The 21,526-nt window shown below is 40.1% G+C and overlaps 1 pseudogene; it reads left to right on the top strand.

The window, feature by feature from the left end:
- Positions 1–20,660: 20,660 nt before the first annotated feature.
- Positions 20,661–21,128, top strand: Gm9156 (annotated as a pseudogene).
- Positions 21,129–21,526: the final 398 nt, after the last annotated feature.

The following is a 21,526-nucleotide window of genomic DNA, read 5'->3' as shown; positions in this document are numbered from 1 at the left end:
TGAACATTTTTTCAGGTGCTTCTCGGCCATTCGGTATTCCTCAGGTGAGAATTCTTTGTTCAGTTCTCAGCCCCATTTTTTAATGGGGTTATTTGATTTTCTGAAGTCCACCTTCTTGAGTTCTTTATATATGTTGGATATTAGTCCCCTATCTGATTTAGGATAGGTAAAGATCCTTTCCCAATCTGTTGGTGGTCTTTTTGTCTTATTGACAGTGTCTTTTGCCTTGCAGAAACTTTGGAGTTTTATTAGGTCCCATTTGTCAATTCTCAATCTTACAGCACAAGCCATTGCTGTTCTGTTCAGGAATTTTTCCCCTGTGCCCATATCTTCAAGGCTTTTCCCCACTTTCTCTTCTAAGTTTCAGTGTCTCTGGTTTTATGTGAAGTTCCTTGATCCACTTAGATTTGATCTTAGTACAAGGAGATAAGTATGGATCAATTCGCATTCTTCTACATGATAACAACCAGTTGTGCCAGCACCAATTGTTGAAAATGCTGTCTTTCTTCCACTGGATGGTTTTAGCTCCCTTGTCGAAGATCAAGTGACCATAGGTGTGTGGGTTCATTTCTGGGTCTTCAATTCTATTCCATTGGTCTACTTGTCTGTCACTATACCAGTACCATGCAGTTTTTATCACAATTGCTCTGTAGTAAAGTTTTAGGTCAGGCATGGTGATTCCACCAGAAGTTCTTTTATCCTTGAGAAGACTTTTTGCTATCCTAGGTTTTTTGTTATTCTAGATGAATTTGCAAATTGCTCCTTCCAAGTCGTTGAAGAATTGAGTTGGAATTTTGATGAGGATTGCATTGAATCTGTAGATTGCTTTTGACAAGATAGCAATTTTTACAATGTTGATCCTGCCAATCCATGAGCATGGGAGATCTTTCCATCTTCTGAGATCTTCTTTAATTTCTTTCTTCATAGACTTGAAATTTTTATCATACAGATCTTTCACTTCCTTAGTTAGAGTCACTCCGAGATATTTTATATTATTTGTGGCTATTGAGAAGGGTGTTGTTTCTCTAATTTCTTTCTCAGCCTGTTTATTCTTTGTGTAGAGAAAGGCCATTGACTTGTTTGAGTTAATTTTATATCCAGCTACTTCACCGAAGCTGTTTATCAGGTTTAGGAGTTCTCTGGTGGAATTTTTAGGGTCACTTATATATACTATCATATCATCTGCAAAAAGTGATATTTTGACTTCCTCCTTTCCAATTTGTATCCCCTTGATCTCCTTTTGTTGTCGAATTGCTCTGGCTAATACTTCAAGTACTATGTTGAAAAGGTAGGGAGAAAGTGGGCAGCCTTGTCTAGAGCCTGATTTTAGTGGGATTGCTTCCAGCTTCTCTCCATTTACTTTGATGTTGGCTACTGGTTTGCTGTATATAGCTTTTATAATGTTTAGGTATGGGCCTTGAATTCCTGATCTTTCCACAATTTTTACAAGAATGGGTGTTGGATCTTGTCAAATGCTTTTTCTGCATCTAACGAGATGATCATGTGGTTTTTGTCTTTGAGTTTGTTTATATAATGGATTACATTGATGGATTTTCGTATATTAAACCATCCCTGCATCCCTGGAATAAAACCTACTTGGTCAGGATGGATGATTGCTTTAATGTGTTCTTGGATTCGGTTAGCGAGAATTTTATTGAGGATTTTTGCATCGATATTCATAAGAGAAATTGGTCTGAAGTTCTCTATCTTTGTTGGGTCTTTCTGTGGTTTAGGAATCAGAGTAATAGTGGCTTCATAAAATGAGTTGGGTAGAGTACCTTCTACTTCTATTTTGTGAAAAAGTTTGTGCAGAACTGGAATTAGATCTTCTTTGAAAGTCTGATAGAGCTCTGCACTAAACCTGTCTGGTCCTGGGCTTTTTTTGGCTGGGAGACTATTAATAACTGCTTCTATTTCTTTAGGGGATATGGGACTGTTTAGATTGTCAACTTGATCCTGATTCAACTTTGGTACCTGTTATCTGTCCAGAAATTTGTCCATTTCGTCCAGGTTTTCCAGTTTTGTTGAGTATAGCCTGTCGTAGAAGGATCTGATGGTGTTTTGGATTTCTTCAAGATCTGTTGTTATGTCTCCCTTTTCATTTCTGATTTCTTAATTAGGATTTTGTCCCTGTGCCCTTTAGTGAGTCTAGCTAAGGGTTTATCTATCTTGTTGATTTTGTCAAAGAACCAACTCCTCGTTTGGTTAATTCTTTGGATAGTTCTTCTTGTTTCCACTTGGTGGATTTCACCCCTGAGTTTGATTATTTCCTGCCGTCTACTCCTCTTGGGTGAATTTGCTTTCTTTTTTTTCTAGGGCTTTTAGATGTGTTGTCAAGCTGCTAGTATGTGCTCTCTCCCGTTTCTTCTTGGAGGCACTCAGAGCTATGAGTTTCCCTCTTAGAAATGCTTTCATTGTGTCCCATAGGTTTGGGTACTTTGTGGCTTCATTTTCATTAAACTCTAAAAAGTCTTTAATTTCTTTCTTTATTCCTTCCTTGACCAAGGTATCATTGAGAAGAGTGTTATTCAGTTTCCACGTGAATGTTGGCTTTCCATTATTTATGTTGTTATTGAAGATCAGTCTTAGGCCATGGTGGTCTGATAGGATACATGGGACAATTTCAATATTTTTGTATCTGTTGAGGCCTGTTTTGTGACCAATTATATGGAGAAGGTCCCGTGAGGTGCTGAGAAGAAGGTATATCCTTTTGTTTTAGGATAAAATGTTCTGTAGATATCTGTCAGGTCCATTTGTTTCATAACTTCTGTTAGTTTCACTGTGTCCCTGTTTAGTTTCTGTTTCCACGATCTGTCCATTGAAGAAAGTGGTGTGTTGAAGTCTCCCACTATTATTGTGTGAGGTGCAATGTGTGCTTTGAGCTTGCTAAAGTGTCTTTAATGAATGTGACTGCCCTTGCATTTGGTGCGTAGATATTCAGAATTGAGAGTTCCTCTTGGAGGATTTTACCTTTGATGAGTATGAAGTGTCCCTCCTTGTCTTTTTTGATAACTTTGGGTTGAAAGTCGATTTTATCCGATATTAAAATGGCTACTCCAGCTTGTTTCTTCAGTCCATTTGCTTGGAAAATTGTTTTCCAGCCTTTCACTCTGAGGTAGGTCTTTTTCCCTGAGATGGGTTTCTTGTAAGCAGCAGAATGTTGGGTACTGTTTGTGTAGCCAGTCTGTTAGTCTATGTCTTTTTATTGGGGAATTGAGTCCATTGACATTAAGAGATATTAAGGAAAAGTAATTGTTGCTTACTTTTATTTTTGTTGTTAGAGTTGGCATTCTGTTCTTGTGGCTATCTTCTTTTTGGTTTGTTGAGGGATTACTTTCTTGCTTGTTCTAGGGCGTGATTTCCGTCCTTGTATTGCTTCTTTTCTGTTATTATCCTTTGAAGGGCTGGATTCGTGGAAAGATATTGTGTGAACTTGGTTTTTTCGTGGAATACTTTGGTTTCTCCATCTATGGTAATTGAGAGTTTGGCCGGGTATAGTAGCCTGGGCTGGCATTTGTGTTCTCTTAGTGTCTGTATAACATCTATCCAGGCTCTTCTGGCTTTCATAGTCTCTGGTGAAAAGTCTGGTGTAATTCTGATAGGCCTTCTTTTATATTACTTGACCTTTCTCCCTTACTGCTTTTAATATTCTATCTTTATTTAGTGCATTTGTTGTTCTGATTATTATGTGTCGGGAGGAATTTCTTTTCTGGTCCAGTCTATTTGGAGTTCTGTAGGCTTCTTGTATGATCATGGGCATCTCTTTCTTTATGTTTGGGAAGTTTTCTTCTATTATTTTGTTGAAGATATTAGATGGCCCTTTAAGTTGAAAATCTTCATTCTCATCAATTCCTATTATCCGTAGGTTTGGTCTTCTCATTGTGTCCTGGATTACCTGGATGTTTTGAGTTAGGATCCTTTTGCATTTTGTATTTTCTTTGACTGTTGTGTCGATGTTCTCTATGGAATCTTCTGCACCTGAGATTCTCTCTTCCATTTCTTGTATTCTGTTGCTGATGCTCGCATCTATGGTTCCAGATCTCTTTCCTAGGGTTTCTATCTCCAGCGTTGCCTCGCTTTGGGTTTTCTTTATTGTGTCTACTTCCCTTTTTAGTTCTAGTATGGTTTTGTTCATTTCCATTACCTGTTTGGATGTGTTTTCCTGTTTTTCTTTAATGACTTCTACCTGTTTGGCTGTGTTTTCCTGCTTTTCTTTAAGGGCCTGTAACTCTTTAGCAGTGCTCTCCTGTAATTCTTTAAGTGACTTATGAAAGTCCTTCTTGATGTCCTCTATCATCATCATGAGAAATGTTTTTAAATCTGTGTCTAGATTTTCGGTTGTTTTGGGGTGCCCAGGACTAGGTGGGGTGGGAGTGCTGAGTTCTGATGATGGTGAGTGGTCTTGATTTCTGTTAGTAGGATTCTTACGTTTGCCTTTCACCATCTGGTAATCTTGAAGCTAGCTGTTTTAGTTATCACTGTTAAGAGCTTGTTCTTCAGGTGACTCTGTTAGCCTCTATAAGCAGACCTGGAGGGTAGCACTCTCCTTAGTTTCAGTGGGCAGAGTATTCTCTGCAGGCAAGCTCTCTTCTTTCAGGGAAGGTACCCAGATATCTGGTGTTCGAACCAGACTCCTCGCAGAAGTTGTGTTCCACTCACTAGAGGTCTTAGGGTCCCGTGTGGAATCCTGTGTGGGCCCTTGCCCATGTCAGGCGACTCCGCTGACAAGGTAGCCCCGGGCTCGAGTGGAGCGGAAGGGGCTTGTGCCCCAGATCAGGCCCAGGTAGCCTGCTTCCCTATATACCGCAGTCTCAGGTTCCACGCGATTGGATTGGGGCAGGCGCTGTGTTCCACTCACCAGAGGTCTTAGGATCCCGTGGGGAGTCCTGTGTGGGCCCTTGCGGGTGTTGGACCTTGGAGGAGTGTCTTAGTCAGTGTTTCTATTCCTGCACAAACATCATGACCAAAAAGCAAGTTGGGGAGGAAAGGGTTAATTTGGCTTACACTTCCATACTGTTGTTCATCACTAAAGGAAGTCAGGACTGGAACTCAAGCAGGTCAAGAAGCAAGAGCTGATTCAGAGGCCATGGAGGGATGTTCTTTACTGGTTTGCCTCATCTGGCTTGCTCAGCCTGCTCTCTTATAGAACCCAAAACTGCCAGCCCAGAGATGGTCCCACCCACAAGGGACCTTTTCCCCTTGATCACTAATTGAGAAAATGCCTTAGAGTTGGATCTCATGGAGGCATTTCCTCAACTGAAGTTCTTTTCTCTGTGATAATTCCAGCTGTGTCAAGTTGACACAAAACTAGCCAGTACAATTGACTATCACATGCACTATTGTCTTGCCAGCAAGAACACACGCGTGAGAAAACGGATCCTTCTGCAGCAACTTTATTACACCAGTTTCAACATGAAGAGGAGACCCCAAGCACCAAAAATGCGCTGCTTATATACACCTTAGTGTGGCATGTCTACACCTGATTTGCTGCTCTCCCAGAGGCTCATCAACACGCCCCAGGATGGGCAGTGACTTGGTACGAATTTACTCTTGAACCTCCGCACATTACTTGTTTACCAGTTAGGCACAGCGGAGGCTCATGATGGCAATTGTTCACGGCTCTCCACGATTGACCCCTTGTCAACTTGACACACACACACACACACACACACACACACACACACACACACACACAAACGAAAGGCCTAGTAAACCTCAACCCTTACAATCTTATTCATCCCCAAGATCTAAAAAACTTTAAAAGTCCCACAGTCTTTACATATTCTTAAAATTTCAATCTCTTTAAAATATCCATCTCTTTTAAAATCCAAAGTCTTTTTACAATTCAACGTCTCTTAACTGTGGGCTCCACTAACACTGTTTATTCCTTCAAGAGTGAAAATATCAGGGCAAAGTCACAATCAAAACCAAAAGTCAATCTCCAACCGTCCAATGTCTGGAATCCAATTCATGATATTCTGGGCTCCTCCAAGGGCTTGGGTCACTTCTCCAGCCATGCACATTGTAGCACATGTGTCATCCTCTAGGCTCCAGATGCCTATACTCCACTGCTGCTGCTGCTCTTGGTGGTCATCTCATGGTACTGGCATCTCCAAAACACTTCATGACCCCTTCAGTCCTGGGTCTTCAATTGCATCTGAGGCTGCAACTTCACCAATGGCCTTCCATGGCCTCTCACAGTGCCAAGCCTCAGCTGCTTTGTGTGACCCCTTCATGCCTTCAAAACCAGTACCACCTGGGTGACTCTTACATACTACCAAGTCCCACTGCAGAAGGAGTACAACCTTGGCCATCTCTGGAACACAGCCTCTTTGTGCTTTCAGAAAACACTTCCCAGAAGATGTCACCTCAATGATGCTGGTCTTTTCTTAATCACTGCTAATTTCTTAGCTCCAGATAACCAGCATCAATAGTCCCAGTAATGCAAAGTTTTTGCTTTGGTAGTTCTGGTATCTTGTTAATCACAGCTGATTCTTCAGCCCCAGCTAACCAGAACTACAGAATCTTCACAATCAAAACAGCAATGGCCCTGAAAAGAGTCTTTAATTTTCCCTCTGAAATTTCACAAAACAGACCTCCATCTTCTGCAGTGTTCTCAACATTATCATCCAAGCTCCTACACAACATCTGACAGGGCTCTTAACATCAAATGGATTTTCAAGCCCAAAGTTCCAGAGTCCTTTCACAGTCCTTTCTATAACATGGTCAGGTTGTCACAGGAATACCCGACTCTGATGGTACCAATTTGCCTTAATCAGTGTTTCTATTCCTGCACAAACATCATGACCAAGAAGCAAGTTGGGGAGGAAAGGGTTTATTTGGCTTATACTTCCATACTGCTGTTCATCACCAAAGGAAGTCAGGACTGGAACTCAAGCAGGTAAAGAAGTAAGAGCTGATTCAGAGGCCATGGAGGGATGTTCTTTACTGGCTTGCCTCACCTGGCTTGCTCAGCCTGCTCTCTTATAGAACCCAAGACTGCCAGCCCATAATTGGTCCCACCCACAAGGGACCTTTCCCCCTTGATCACTAATTGAGAAAATGCCATACAGTTGGATCTCATGGAGGCATTTCCTCAACTGAAACTCCTTTCAATGTGATAACTCCAGCTGTGTCAAGTTGACACAAAACTAGCAGTAAAAGGAGATACCATGGGGTGCTGGGAAGAAGGTATATCCGTTTGTTTTAGGATTAAAATGGTCTAGCTATTTGTTAAATCCATGTCTTTCATAAATTCTGTTAGTTTCAATTTGTCTGTCTAGTTTCTGTTTACACGGTCTGTCCAATGTTGAGAGTAGGGTGTTCAAGTCTCCTGCTATTACTGTGTGAGGTGCAATGTGTACTTTGAGCTTTACTAAAGTTTCCATAGTGAATGTGCTGCTCTTGCATTTGGAGCACAGACATTTATAATAGAGACTTCATCTAGGAATATTTTAACTTTGATGAGTATATAGTGCCCCTCCTTGTCTTTTTTGATAACTTTGGATTGGAAGTCGATCTTATTCGATGTTAGAATGGCTACTCCAGCCTTTTTCTTTGGACCATTTCCTAGGAAAATTGTTTTCCAGCCTTTTACTCTGAGCTAGTATCTGTATTTGTCCCTGAGATGGGTTTCCCGTATGCAGTATAATGTTGGGTCCTGTTTATATAGCCAATCTGTTAGTCTATTTGTTTTTACTGGGGAATTGAGTCCATTGATATTAAGAGATATTAAGGAAAAGTTTATTGCTTCCTGTTATTTTTGTTGTTAGAGTTGGGGTTCTGTTCTTGGGGTTGTCTCCTTTTAGGTTCATTGAAGGATTATTTTCTTGCTTTCTCTAGGGTGTAATTTCCATCCTTATGCTTCAGTATTCCCTTTATTATCCATTGAAGGTCTGGATTCAAGGAAAGATATTATGTGATTTTGGTTATGGCATGGAATATTTGGTTGCCCCATCTATAATAATTGAGAGTTTTGATGGGTATAGTAGCCTGAGTTTGCATTTGTGTTCTCTTAGAGCCTGTATAAAAGCTGTCCAGGATCACCTGTCTATCTTAGTCTCTGGTGAGAAGTCTGGTGTAATTCTAATAGGTTTGCCTTTATGTTACTTGACCCTTTTCCCTTACTGCTTTTAATACTCTGTCCTTATATACTACATTTGTTGTTCTGATTATTATGTGTCGGGAGGAATTTCTCTTCTGTTCCAGTCTATTTGGAGTTCTGTAGGCTTCTTGTATGTTCATGGGCATCTCTTTCTTTAGGATTGGAAAATTTCTTCTATAATCTTGTTGAAGATATTTGATGGCCCTTTAAGTTGATAATCTTCATTCTCATCTACTCCTATTATCCGTAGGTTTCATCTTCTCATTGTGACCTGGAATTCCTGGATGTTTTGAGTTAGAATCTTTTTGCATTTTGCATCTTCCTTGATTTCTGTGCCCATGTTCTCTATGGAAATTTCTGCACCTGAGATTCTCTCTTCCATCTCTTGGAATCTGTTGCTGATCCTCGAATCTATGGTTACTGATTTCTTTCCTTGGGTTTCTATCTCCAATGTTGTCTCACCTTTGGGTTTCTTTTTTGTTTCTACATACTGTTTTAGGTCTTGGATGGTTTTGTGGAATTCCATGTCCTGTTTGATTGTGTTTTCCTGTAATTCTTTAAGGACTTCTAACTCTTTAGCAGTGTTCTCCTGTATTTCTTTAAGTGAGTTATTAATGCCCTTCTTAAAGTCTTCTATCAGGATCAGAAGATATGATTTTGATTCGAGTTTTGCTTTTCAGGTGTGTTGGGGTATCCAGGACTGCCCGAGATTGGGGTTCTGGGTTCTGATGATGGTGAGTGGTCTTGGTTTCCGTTAGTAAGATGCTTACATTTGCCTTTCATCATCTAGTAATCTCTGGCATTATTGGTTACAGTTGTCTCTGGTTGGAGCTTGTTCCAACTGTGATTCTGTTAGCCTCTGTCAGCAGTCCTGGGAGCCCATTTCTCTCCTGAGTCTCAGGGGTCAGAGTACTCTCTGCTGGCAAACTCTATTTTTGCAGGGAAGGTGCACAGAGGTCTGGCGTTCAGACCTGCCTTCAGGCTGAAGGTGAATGCCTGAAACAGGGACTTTTTCAGAAGATGTGTTGCCAAAGCTGTCTGCCAGCTGACTTGCCCAGACTGTTCTCCAAGGGACCGGGAACACAAGATGGCTCCCTCACCTGTTCCAGCAGTCAGAGACCTACCAAGAGGATACCTCTCCTCTCGCTAAGAAGGTGCCAGGATATCTGGAGCCCGAAATTGTGGTCTGTACCAGAAACTGTGTCTCTTGGGCCTGTCCAAAAGTTGTTTCACTCTGCAGTCTGCACTCTCACCTGTGCAGACTAGTCTCTGAGGGAGCCCGGGCAAAAGATGGCTCCCTCACCTATTCAGGCAGTCAGTGCCCTCCTTGTCAGACAATTCTCCTCTGGCTGAGAAGGTTACTGGATGTCTTGAGCCTGAAACGGGATCTGTCCCAGAAGCTGTGTCACTTCTGCAGACTGCTCACTCACCCTCCACATTCTGTGAGGTGACCTGGGCAGACTGGTCTCCAAGGGACCCAGGATCCAAGATGGCTCCCTCCTTTGTTCAGGCAGTCAGAGACCTCCTTGGCAGACAGCTCTCCTCTGACAGGGAAGGTGCCCAGATATCTGGAGCCCAAGATGGGGTCTTTCCCAGAAGCTGTGTGCTTCTGCCTGTCCCAGAAGCTGTGTTGCTTCTGCAGTCCATACTCTCCCCTGAGCAGAGTGGTCTCCGAGGGACCCCAAACACAAGATTGAGACTTGAAATTTTTATCATATAGATCTTTCACTTCCTTGGTTAGAGTCACTCAAATTTATTTTATATTATTTGTGACTATTGTGAACTGTGTTGTTTCCCTAATTTCTTTCTCATCCTGTTTGTCCTTTGTGTAGAGAAAGGCCATTGATTTGTTTGAGTTAATTTTATATCCAGCTACTGCACTGAAGCTGTTTATCAGGTTAGGAGTTCTCTGGTGGAATTTTTAGGGTCACTTGTATATACTATAATCTCATCTGCAAAGAGTGATATTTTGACTTCTATAATTCCAATTTGTATCCCCTTGATCTGTTGTTGTCTAACTGTTCTGGTTAGGACTTCAAGTACTATATAGACTATTTAGGGAGAAAGTGGGCAGCTTTCTATAGCCCCTGGTTTTAATGGGATTGCTTCAAGTTTCTCTCCATTTAGTTTGATGTTGGCTACTGGCTTGTTGTATATTGCTTTTATTATGTTTAGGTAAGGGCCTTGAATTCCTGAACTTCCCAAGCCTTTTATCATGAAGTTGTGTTGGATTTTCTCAAATTCTTTCTCAGCATCTATCAAGATGATCGTGTCTTTTTTGTCTTTGAGGCTGTTTGTATAGTGGATTATATTGATTGGGTTTTGTATATTAAACCATCCTTGCATGCCTGGGATGAAGCCTTCTTGATCATGATGGATGATCATTTTGATGTCTTTTTGGATTCAGTTTTCAAGGATTTTTTTGAGTATTTTTGCATCGCTGTTCATAATGGAAATTAGTCTGAAGTTCTCTTTCTTTGTTGGGTCTATATGTGGTTTAGTTATCAGAGTAGGTATCGTCTATAAGTATTATCCGAAGGTTTGGTCTTCTTATTGTGTACTGGATTTCCTGGTTGTTTTGAGTTAGGGTCTTTTTGGATTTTGCATTTTCTTTGTTGTGTCCATGCTTTCTATGGAATTATCTCCACCTGAGATTTTCTCTCCCATCTCTTGCATTCTGTTGCTGATACCTGCATCTATGGTTCCTGATTTCGTTCCTAGAATTTCTATTTACAGATTTGTCTCCCTTTGGGTTTTTTTCAATGTTTCTACATCCATTTTTAGATCTTGGGTAATTTGGTTCAATTCCATTACCTGTTTGGTTGTGTTTTCCTGTAATTCTTTAAGCGATTTTTGTGTTTCCTCTTTAAGTACTTCTACTTGTTAAGAAGTGAATTTCTGTAATTTTTTAAGAGCTTACACCTGATTCACAGTGTTCTCCTCTAATCTTTAAATGAGTTATTAGTGTCCTTCTTAAAATCTTTTACCACCATCATCAGATATTGTTACCTCATTCCAGCCTAGCAAAGCTGGCTGTGACCATCCTCCTCTGCTTGAGCAGAGCCACCTGCTGTGCTGATCTTTTGATGTGCCACTACCTGCCTGAGGCCCAATGTGCTGGAGGCCAAACAGGTTCTCTTCCAAGAATCTTTCTGAGTTAACACGGAACTGTGATTTTCGCGAGTTCCCACTAAAAGGCTGAAGATATCTACTTGTAAGGAACTTCCTTGGCCAGGGACAGGCCTCCCCTTTTTTTTATAAAGTGTGTTTGCTGACATTAAAATTGAATCTTGAACAGAAAGCTTGTCTTGGTTCCTTCCTTATCTCGCACAGCCCAGCCCTTCTTCTCTTCCAGGTTTCCAAAATGCCTTTCCAGACTAGAACCCAGGTCTGAGATCTGCTGGCTGGTCACAACATTTGGCGAAACAACGCGGGACTGAGAAATGGTAGAGGACATTTGGAAGAGACACTGCTGGTTTGGAGCTCCATAGAAGAAGAAAATAATTAAAGAAAATTAATACTGGAGAAGGTCGGTATGGGCTAAGCTGAAACAGTGTTAAAACCAGAGCACTGGTTCACTTAGGCTCAGCAGTGAAGCTTAACAGGAGCTGGGAACTATAACAGGCGGTAGGCCGTGGATACCCAAAGCTACATTTTTAGGCGTGAAAAAAGAAACAGTTTATTAAAAGGAAATTAATAATCAGGCAGATTGCATCATGAGGGAGGAAATTGTCCCAAAAAGCAGAGAGAAATTTCAGGAGTGCCATATTTTGTTCTCTCTGGGCCTTATAGCAGGAGTACTCTGTCCCCTTTTGTGTCTTGTCTAATGTCTGGTACACCAATCTTTTCTCATGTTCAATTCATGTATGTTCGTGTCCAGTCTGTATGAATGAATGTTCTATGTTTTATTTTGGACAATAAAGATGGTATAAAAAACTTTATCTATAAAGCTGAGAGCTGCAACATGCTTCATCCAGGAATCAGATACATGGCAGGAGGGTCCCTGCTGGAAAAACTGTTCATTTTAGGAAAAAAGGGCAAGTCTACAGCCTGTTAGTTTCAGGGTAAAAAAGCTGATAAATGGTTCATGATTAATGTGTTTGACAAATGTTAAAGTGCCTTTTATTCTATGATTGTAGCTACAAAAATTAATATTCTCTGATTGGTCTAAATGTAATTGCTTCATTTGGTTCCTTTTTATTGGTAATATGCTCTGCATGTTTTCACATTCAGCTCATAAGTTGTTGGTTGAGATTATTAATTGTTACATTGCTACAGATGGTTAGTGTTAAATTTGATAATTCAAGTTTAGAGTCCTTCTGACACGTGGCATAAGGCAGGCCAAGAGGCTGGGTCTCTAAAGATATTTCTAGTTTAGATAATAGTTAATGTGGTTCCTATCCTAAAAAGTAAAAATTTAAGGTAAGATTTAAAGCAATGCCTCTTTATTAAAGTATTAAAGCTTACAGGTATTCATAAATATTAATTGGTAGCTGAATTTCATAATATGATAATGCTTCTAATATTGATTTTAAAGATGATAAATTGTTTTAAATTTGGGTTTTGCTTTCCCAAGGTTGTAGATATTATCCTAACATTACAAAAGAAACTTGAAAATTATGGTTAAAACTGCCAGTGTTCCATTGACTGCAGCTTGCAGTTTGATTGCAAATTTAAGATTTTCTACTCATCCTTATATTGTTAATTAAGATTATTACAAGACTAATCAACTTATGAGAGCGCTAATACAGCTCACTTCATACAAAACTATGAAAGAATTATCTAGTTATGTTTGTCTTTGTGCATAAATTAGACCCTCAAACAATCAGTTTGGCTATAACTGGCAAGAAACTGCAATACGGGCAATTTTTTCACAACACTAAAGTTGTGAAGAACGTTTTAACTGTAAGTTATCCTAAAAAAGAGTATCAAAAATTAGAAACATAGACAGTTGGATTGTTCCTCTAGAATCAGTCCTTATTGCAAGGAGGGCCAAGATGCTCAGATTAAAAAATATTTTACATTTGAATCAATACAGGGCTCAGGGGAGCCCCAGAGGGGCTTGTGGCCTTTCTTTTGTTTTGCAAACAGTACCTAAGAAGGTTTTTCCCTGTGTTCAAGGAAATTTCTTTTTAAGAGTTACAGATCTATTCAGATGTTTAAATTAATGGTCAAATTCAAAGAATTTTGCTTCTAGTAAACTGATAATCACTAGAAAATTTTGCCTCTAGGTATGGCTAATATAGCTTTACATTATGTAAGAATTTTTATCATTTCTGCTTCTATACAAGAAGCCAAGAGTTTTAATCTTTCAATGTATATTTTTTTCCTAAGTGAAAAATGTTTTATTAGCTAATGCCCCTCAAGAGAAGTTTACTTAAAACCTTAACTAACCCTAGACAGAGCCACTTTATCCTTACTGTAAACATTTATCTGGCTCCTGTTAATTCTTTTGAAGTCATTCCTTTGTTTCCTGTCAGGTAACTTCTAGTATTTTGCATGCTGTGACTTCCTACCCCCTTTTATTATCTGTATTCTTTGGCTCCAGCATCTGCTGGGGGCTGTGGGGCAGAGCCTTGAGACACACAGTTTCCCCTGTTTCAGTACAAATAATCTAGTTGTGTGCTGTAGATGGTTTTTTAAAATACTAACAATCAAACCTTAATTTGTATACTAATAGTCAATGCTATGTCTCTGAGCTCATAATTGCTTAAGATTGTTCGTCCCTCAGATGCAATTAATTCTCAAATTTGCAATTGCTTATGTGTATACAACTCATAGAAATAATGCTGTTGTTTTAAGAAGGTGGTTTTTAGACATTTATTAAATTGTCCTAATTGCCTGGACATGTTTAAAACAATGCCAAAAATAAATTTATATCTCAGACAGTCCAAAGGTCATCCATATAAATAGGTTGGATATATAACCTTGTTCTTTATATATTCATAACATTTATGGTTTAAGATAATATTTTCGAATTCTTCTTTAGTATATTTTAGTATTCTATTGTGCATATATAATTCCTTTTAGTGTCCTAAAACACATGGAGCAGAGACAGCCAGATCAATAGTAACATGTAAGTATCTCGGGGAATGTTATTGAAAGGTAGGCATTTTAGCTTAAAGAAATAGAGCAGATCAATAGCTACCCACTTTTTCTGCTATGCTTGATTAAATAAATAGAATGGTTTCTGTCTCAATTATTTGGAAGATAGCCAAGATATACAAGAAACAGCTCCATTAAAGATTGCATTAACAAAAAGCCCAACTTCCTTGGTTCTGAAGAATTCAGTAATTCTCTTATTTACCCATGAGCTTATCTCCCTGCCCAAGTTCAGATCTCCACATCCCACTCAGGGTCACCACAACAGTATGGAGAATATTCACAGGTATAGGGCCTTGCCTCACAGTCACCTGCTTCACAGTCACTGTCACCTGCCTCCCATTCACCTATCTTACAGTCACCTACCTCACAGCCCCTGTTACCTGCCTCACAGTTAGTCACATGCCTCAGACTCACTGTCATCTACCTCACAGTTATCTTCATCACAGTCCCTGTCACTTGCCTCACAGTCACCTGCCACACAGTTAGTCACCTGACTGAGACTCATTGTCATCAACCTCACAGTTATCTTCATCATAGTCCCTGTCACTTGCCTCACAGTCACCTGCCTCACAGTTAGTCACCTTCCTCACCATTCATTACCTGCCTCACAATTAGTCACCTACATCATTGCCACCGACCATTATGACTGTTCTGATTCATACTCAACCCAGGGCCAGTGTCTCTTGGCAGCCCTGGTCCCTTGCCAAACATCATTCTAACACATATACTTGATAAAACCTCATATGTCATTGTGACAGCCATCTCAGTCTAAGAGAGGAGTCCAGTGTTATTAAGTGGACCACCCCCTTCCTTAAAATTAGCACCACTGCCATATCCTATGATTGTTTCCTTCCCTAAAAATAACCAACTTCTACTTCCATCCTATAATACATCACCAAAATATCCAGTTGGTCTTTATTTGGAATCTTGGTCCTGAATTTCTCCAGACTTGTGTCCAGACTCATGGCCTTCATTCAGACTTCTCTAGGACTGTTCAGATTCAACAAAGCTCTAAACCTATTTCTTAACATTCCTTATAAAAAATTATGCAACTGATCTCTCCACATCAGCAGACAACATTTTCTTCTGTTTAGCTATAGACATCAAAAGCCTCAGGTGGGCTGTGTCCCCTCTTTGCCTCTAATCCCATTGGACTCTCCCAGACCAACAGAAGATATTCCTTTTCTCTATACCTGAAATCACAATGATGATCCATCCAGAGCCCTGGACTTTGGCCTTCACTGGCACTGTCCCAGAAGCTACTGTTTTAAGCCTATCTTCTGCTCTCCACTCCTGAGCCAGTGAATATATGCTGTTCCAACTCTGTTCACCTATAATGGTGGGAACGTTTGATGTGTGTATATGTGTGAGAGAGGAGGGAAGGAGAGGAAGAAAGTGAGAGAAACCTCAAGCAGCAGTGAATACATTGAGAACACTCTTGGAAGACATGCTTCCCTGAGACAGGCCATTTAATTGGGTGGGAAAACAGGTATTGAAATATTTGGGGGTGAGAGATGGCTTCGATGGTGAATGTATATCACTGGTTGGAGCCATGGTGCTAGAAATGCCTCATATGCAGATGCTGTTGAACTTGATCTTGTAAGGGGGAACAACGACCTCTAACCTGGTTACTGGGCTATGTTACATCCTCTGATGGGGCAAAGGTGGAGGCCCAAGTCTAGACAGTCTAGGACATGCAGTCCTAGTACTGCTCATTTCAGGACAATACTCCGAGGATTTGTACATGCCTTGATCCCACTCTTGCTCCAAGTTTGCTTCTCACATCTCCAGAGTTCCATTGGTCGCAAAGATGTCCAGTAAAACATGATTCTGAAGACCTTCCCCACAAACTCTAAAGCTTCCACAGTCACTAAAACCCCATAACCAACTCAGCTGCCACTCTAGTCCTGGGTCCTGGATCTTAGCTCTCTGATCCTGCAAGACATGGTACTGAAGTACAACCTACTGCCAGCTGTCTCACCTCAGGATGTGCACACATCAATTCAGGTACCTGTTATACTTCCTAAATGACATGCTACTGGTAGTCAGATACTGGGATATGTCCATACATCTGGTGTTGTGGATTGAGTATCTATGTCTGATCAGAATACAGGTCTAATAATCAGAGATAAAGGCAAGTTATTTCAAGACTAATTTCTAGTTAACATACGAGTGGGATATTTATGGCAAGATAACATGAGATACCCTCTCATTATATCTGCTTAGCTCATGAGTGTCTGAAGCTATAGAAACCTGTGATGGAGTGACATTGTGAAAGAACCCATACTTGTTGCAGGATATCTGATCACACTGTGAACAAGACTGAATTTTTTAAAATTCTGTTTCTTGTTTTGGTGTGGTTCAGCTCTAGCATACATCTTTAAACCAAGAGCATTCTGTAAGCAAGAGCTAAATTATGTCAACAATAGGTGAAGAGGCAGTAAGAGCAACCAGTTGTCAGGGAGTAAACATAAGAAAACTCAGGAAAGATGAAGGAGCATCTTTGAGTTGAAGGAGATTTAAGAGAGCAAGGGAAAGGAGATGGTGAGTTTTCCTTCTGGGATATCAGTGGAGTATGAAGGTCAGCTGGCTGCTTTCTCTGCTACTAGGAAGCAGGTTTCCACTACAGTGACTGGCTCCCAAGTCAGAAAATTTGGAATTTTATAAAATTCTGTGGTAGAAGAGAGATTGTGAGAGTACAACCACCCGCTGAGGGGCAACAAAAGTCCTGGTGTACCTCCATCCCTGCCCTGCAGCACAGTAGCCTAACTTCTGTGTTTTACATATACATCTATACATAGATGAACAAAACATATAAAACCATATACTTGTAAAAATCTCATAACTAGAATAATGATAATAATAAATTTAAAAATAAAGTTCACAAAACTACCTCCACAGTGGAGGCCTCCCTCACACTCAATTCCAAGTCCTTTTTCCCTCTGAGCAAACTCTAAAGATATTTTCCAACCCTGTCTAGGAAGAAGTCTCCTCAGCTCATCGTGATGGCACCTGCTCCCTCAGAATTAAAGTCCCTCTGCTCAAAAGCTCAGTTTCCATCACTCTTCACATGAATCTTCAAGTATCTCCACATGAAACTCTCTTGCTGCAGAGAAAACTTCTCAGGCCCTACTTGCACTTGGTGACAGAAACAATGAAACTTACTCAAGGGAGTCTCCCTGGTCCTGATCATCTGGGCAGAGTTTAAAAGACCTGGGCAGGCACAGCTCTGACTTCTAATGTGCACTTGTCTGCAGTCAAGTGCTTCCTGGGGCCACAGCACCTTCCCAGGTAGTATGTCCACATGGCAGCCACCTACATACCAGAGACTGAGCAAGTATTTTCAGGCTGTGTCCCAAACGAAGCACTGTCAGCCTGTACAGCAGGCACTTATGCAGCATCCTCCTGAAACTGACCTACATAATATTGTTGAGTTTCTGATTTCCTTAACTCTGTGCAGTAGCCCAAACTCAGGTTCTTCAAATTCCATACATACAAAGCCTCAGCCTGACAAAAACTTGAAGTTTCACCCTCGGACGTCAAGCTGAGTCTTATGGGCAATGAAGTTCACAAGGCGTGACCTTCATAGGCATGAACACCATCATGTTGCAAAACAGATACATACTTGGCGGCCATACTTGCTGGTGTTCCAAAGTTCTGTTTCTTCTCCTGCTACAGTGGTGTGCAGAGATTAACATAGAATGGACTGAAACAATGCACAGGAAACCTTATTTCTGATATTTTTCAATGCTATGAGACCATATGAAAAAGGAAAATATATGCTCACCCAAAGAAATTGAAATTAGTACTATACCCTTACTTCTATTCATATGCATGTGGGCTGACCTTTTAATATGTCAGCTGTGGGATTGGTACTGTGGATCAATAGCTAACGGCACTTGTTCCCCAATGTGGCAACCTGAGTTTAAACATTAAGACCTATGTGGTAGAAGAGGACCAAACCTACTCCTATAGGTTTTCATTTGACCTTTACTCATGACCTTAGGAAGAAAGAAAGAAAGAAAGAAAGAAAGAAAGAAAGAAAGAGAGGGAGAGAGAGGGATGGGGAGGAGGAGGAGAGAAAGACAGAGAAAGAAAGAAAGAGAGGAAGAGAGAGGAGGGAAGGAGAGAGAGAGAGAGAGAGAGAGAGAGAGAGAGAGAGAGAGAGAGAGAGAGAGAGAGAGATTAAAGGCAGTTGTGTAGGGTATTGTATGTTAGTGCAATGAAAAAAAATTCCAAGTAGAATCATGATTTTATGATTGGAAAGACTGGGGGAAAGCTGTTGAGTTGAGGAGATGGAGACACCAACTCTAAGCAATCTTAGATTCCCATAGAAAACATGTCTCTGTAGTCAGTCATTTTCAAAGTAACAGGTATTCATATGAGTTGCTGATGCAGAATGTTTGCAAAGCAGTAAGTTTTTACTGTGAGAGTGTAGATTTGTGTTAAATGCTATTTAAAAAGTACATTTATTTTAATTCTATATTATGTTTGCATGAATGTCTGGTTACCATGAGACTGTCTCTGTGAGCTAGAGACCAGAAGAGGGTCTCCTTGGATCCTCTGGAACTGGACATAAAGACAGTTATAAGCTGTAGTAGGTACTGAGAATCCTTGTCCTCCGGTAGACCTCTTAGTCACTGATGCATCTCTGCATACCAGGATATTTTCCCCACTAGAAAGTGACTATACATTCACTGGCAATTGTGGTTGAAAGAATCTATATCAGGAGTAAAGCTTATCTAAGAAAATCAGTTGTGCAATACAAAGTAACTAGAAACAAAGTTATTCACTCAGTTATGCCCAGTATGGTCCTGAGACAACATTATTGGTGAAATGTATAAAAATCTAGAATCTCCATATTGTAATCAAGGGGCTCTGATATAGAAAAAGTGCAAGAAAAGTTGGTGGCATAAGGGTGAACCCTGGTTAGCTGGCTTGCAATGACTGTAAAACTTGTTCTCTTCTGGCCTCTCAAGTACATAACCCTTCCATCTCTATACCTATAACTAATGGTAAAACAACCATTTGAATAAAAATACAACAGAACTTTTGACTTTATCTTCTGAGTTACTGGTTAAAAGTAAAAGGATCTTTTTACTATGCCAGACCACATGAATTCATGTTTTATGACCCCATTCCTTGGTTGGTCTGCACTAAATTACGATTCAGCCATAGATGTGATAACTTACTCTGAGGGACAGTCTACGAGTCAGTTCTGAGCTCCACTGAGAGATACTTGCCCATCATAGCTTCTGTGTTTTACTCTCATGAAGCAATCTGAGCTACATGGTAAATGTACTTGCAAGTTACATGGAAATACACCTTCTAGCATAAATTGTGTGATCAGATATTGTAGCACTGTATATTTCAGGAGGCTTCAACCTTGGTTTAAGTGTGGGGGTTTGTTGAGGTTTGGTCTTTCTGTCAATAGCTGAGCATAACAGGCATAGATGGAGTATAGGTTTCTCAGGCTTGGGGTCAGAAGAGGACCATGAGAAGAAAGTGCAGGAGGAAGAAGGAGAAAACACCATGGCATTTGTGAACCAGAAAAATGTGGTCTTGAGGGCTGGCCAATTGGTGAGCCCAAAAGAAACACACTAAGTAGTAGTTAATGATTCAGGAACGTAGATTCTAATAACATAGAGGATAGTTATCTGTCCAGTTCTAATGTTGACTAAAGCTTATGGTAAATATACAGATTGTGTGTGTATTTTATCCAGGAACTAAAGAATCAAAGCCTGGGTGGAAACCCCAGGTTGAAATTAAAATTTTCTATAACTTATTGGAACATCAATATCTAGCAAAAATTCACTTTTAAAAAAATTAGTGTCAGATTGCCAAACGGAAAACATACACTGTTATCTTTAGATTAGGTGGTGGGGAGAATTGGTTTTTTAGCTGTTTGGTTTTCCTTGAAGCTCTGTTAGGGATGGGAGGACTAGGACAAAAATACAAAATTGGCATGTGTGATTCTAAGTTAGGATGAAGTTGAGCCTCCCAAACCTAACTAAACAGCATGCTAATGTGCAGGCTTATTCTCCCATCTAACGTCTCTCAATGCTTCTCTGCTTTCTTGGAGATGCTGCTAATTCCAAAGATACTAAAGACCTTGCAGTGCAATGAAGCAGGAAAAGTCCTGCTGATCAGAGGAGAGAATACAAGGCTACATGTCTTCCAAAATGAAAAAAATTATAGAAAATAAATGGAAATGTGAGATTTCAATGCCATCTTATCATAATAATCATACACACACATTCTTTTCTCTGTCAGGCCTTGTCAGGGTACGGACTTTGGCCACATCAATGTCATAGAGTTTCTTCACGGCCTCTTTGATCTGCTGCTTGATGGCCTTAAAATCCACACTTTATCCACAGAGATATTAAACTTCATAAAATTGAGAAATAAATTAAAATTACTGTAAATTAGAAGAAATAGCCTTTTCACCAAGATGGCACCAAAAGCGAAGAAGGAAGCCATGGCCCTTCTCAAAGATGAAGCCAAAGCAACGGCCTTGAAAGCTAAGAAGGCAGTGCTGAAAGGCATCCACAGCCACAAAAAGAAGATCAGAACTTCACCTATCTTCTGGCAGCCCAAGTCCCTGTGGCTCCAGAGAAAGCCAAAATATCTTCAAAATAGTGAGCCCAGGAGAAACAAGCTTGACCACTATGCTGTCATCAAATTGCCTCTGACCACTGAGTCAGCCATGAAGAAAATAAAGGATAACAACATGCTTGTGTTCATTGTGGATGTCAAGACCAACAAGCACCAGATCAAAAAGGCCGTGAGAAAACTCTATGACATTGATGTGGCCAAAGTCCATACCCTGACAAGGCCTGACAGAGAGAACAAGGCGTGTGTTTACTTAGCTCCTGATTGTGAGGCTCCAGATGTTGTCAACAAGATTAGGGTCATCTAAACTGAGTCCAGATGGATAATTCTAAATATACACTTTTTTCATCATAAAAAAGAAGGGAGAAATAATAGAAATGTAAGATGTCAATGCTGTCTTAAGCAACTGGATTCTTTCAATGTGGGATCCAGGGGAACACTGGGACAGGTTATCCTAGCACATGAATATATCTATATATATCTATATATATTTATATATATATATCTATATATATTTATATATATATCTATATATATTCCTTAAAATAGGCTTATACCATAAATATAAAGAAATTAAAATGAAGTGAATTTTAGGAAAAATATTAATTAAATTTATATAGAGGTAAAGGGGATATTTGTATTTCTGAAAAAATAAGATAAAGTGGAAAGTGTACCTTTCCTGGGCATATATCCAGAAGATGTTCC

The sequence above is a fragment of the Mus musculus genome, chromosome 7 (assembly GCF_000001635.26).
Source record: "Mus musculus strain C57BL/6J chromosome 7, GRCm38.p6 C57BL/6J".
NCBI classification, from domain to species: domain Eukaryota; kingdom Metazoa; phylum Chordata; class Mammalia; order Rodentia; family Muridae; genus Mus; species Mus musculus.
This window is presented reverse-complemented; position numbering and strand designations above follow the sequence as displayed.